The 2,002-nt window shown below is 53.5% G+C and overlaps 1 pseudogene; it reads right to left on the bottom strand.

The window, feature by feature from the left end:
- Nucleotides 1–566: 566 nt before the first annotated feature.
- On the bottom strand, nt 567–1,067 carry LOC102854053 (annotated as a pseudogene).
- Nucleotides 1,068–2,002: the final 935 nt, after the last annotated feature.

Here is a 2,002-nt window from a genome sequence, read left to right as displayed (position 1 = left end):
GGCTGCCCACAGTAGTGTGTAAGCAGCCTTCATGTGGCCAAGAATGGAGGAGGATGACAAAAGATGGTAGCAGGGCTCTCGAGGCATCATGAGATTTGTCCTGAGACAGGAGCGCTCCAGGCTCCAGGGCTGAGATCCTGGCTGCTTCCAGCAAGGTGGTGAGAAAACTGCTCCCAAGCATTACGCACAGGCAAGGAAATGCAGAGTGAAGCACAGCACCTCCTAAGTGCTCAACGATGCGGAGAGACAGACAAACCAGCTGAGGGGGGAACAGACCAGTCTCCATCTCCTTCTCAGTAGGCCACTGGCCTAGGAGACCACAGCCCACAGCCTGTGGCTTCACAAGACCCTCCGCCCCCAGAAGAGTCACTCAGACACCAACACTAGTCACAGGCAAGAACCCACCAGGGGTTTAATTCCTTCCTGCAGGCCAGGAAAGTCTGTTCAGAGTGGGCCCTGCCTTGTCCCCATCCAGATGGGAAGAGCTGCAGGGCACCCAGGGAATGTCCAAGCCCAAGGGAGCCAGCAATTAGTCTCTGAGCAACAGGAGAGGTAGGCCCTGGGTCTCAGGCTGCCTCTTCTTCCTCTTCACTCTCCTCCTCGCTCTCATGATACTGTCTGCGGTTAGTGTTTACAAAGAGGTCAGAATTATCTTCAGAGCTGGACTCGTCTCCCGAGGACTGAGGCTCTGCTGGAAGTTCTGGCTGAGTCTGTCTGTTCCCGCTATTTTGTTTCTCAGCCACCTCAGAGAAGGCCTCAGGCCAGAGCCCCTCCTTTTGTAGAGCGCGCACATGGTCCTTGTAGAGCACAAATGAGATCTCAGCCTTCACCTTCTCTCCCTCCTCAATGGGGTCAACGATGAGAAAGTCTCCTCTCTTGATCCAGATGTTCTTTCTGTACTTGGAAGGCATGCTCACAAGGAAGCGCTGTCCCTGGGCCGTCTCCACTTTGTGCAGATTGTTCCCTGGGGTCCTGAGTACCCTCACAATCTGCTGCTGGTCGGAGGGCACTATGTGCTCCCCCAACACCTCCTTCACCACATGCTTCCTCTTCGTGGCCCGAGACATGGTGCGTTGAGTTCTGGCGTGTGAGGGATGCAGCCTCTCAACTCCTTCCGAGTTCTCTGACTGGCGGGCTCAGAGCTCAAGGCGATTTAGAAGATGAAGAGGGAATTGTCACCCGACTCTCTCCTCTTCCACAGACGTTAGTGCAACTCTTCCATGATTAGCTTCGCAGAACAGCCACCAAAGGCCTGAAGAAGGGGCTCACCAGACGTTAAGGATGTGGAGCTGTCTTGATCTCAGGTTCTCAGCTCTGTCTTGATTCCCAGCCGGACTTCATTAAATACGTGGGGGGAAACATTCCCGGATTACGTACTTCCGGTGTCTCCCGGAAGTAACTGCTACTCCCCGCCTCCCGGTCCTTCTCTCTAACTCTTCCCACTGCCATGATGGAGGCCTTGAGTTCCGTGTGCTGAGCAGCCGGGCAAGGAAATATCCCTTTTCGAGGCCTCTGCTCTGGACCGATGGGCCATCTGAGGAGCGAAACTACAAAAGGCGAAGTGAATGGAAAGGAACACCCACTAAAGGGGAGGTGAAGTACTACAGAGTCGTACTTCTGTCGCTCTTGGTGGCTAAAAGTGCCCAAATTGACTGGCGGCTTTTGAGACAAACCGGAAGCGGAAATAGAAGAAAGTTCTAGCGATTGAGGTAGCAGCAGGAGCAGCCAGCTGGCAGGGGGAACCATTATGAGAGAGCTGCTGGTAAGCTCTCGCCCCGGGGCAGCTTTAATCCTTTGGGGCGGGAGGCCTGAGAAAGTGCAGGAAGGCAGAGAGAACTGAGGGCGTGAGAGCTCAGTGGCGGGCTTGGAGTGCACTCTCCGGGAGAAGTTCGCCCTGCGTGTCGCCCATAGCATCTTTTTTTTTTTTTAATTTAGTTTGTTTATTTTTCATTTCAATGAACATCCACAGAGATTTTGGAATTCCATTCATTCATTAATTGTT

Source organism: Elephantulus edwardii, unplaced genomic scaffold, assembly GCF_000299155.1.
Source record: "Elephantulus edwardii isolate Elephantulus edwardi_28Jun2011 unplaced genomic scaffold, EleEdw1.0 scaffold00167, whole genome shotgun sequence".
In the NCBI taxonomy this organism is placed as follows: Eukaryota; Metazoa; Chordata; class Mammalia; order Macroscelidea; family Macroscelididae; genus Elephantulus; species Elephantulus edwardii.
The sequence above is the reverse complement of the archived record's forward strand: the minus strand, read 5'-3'. Positions and strand labels throughout refer to the sequence as shown.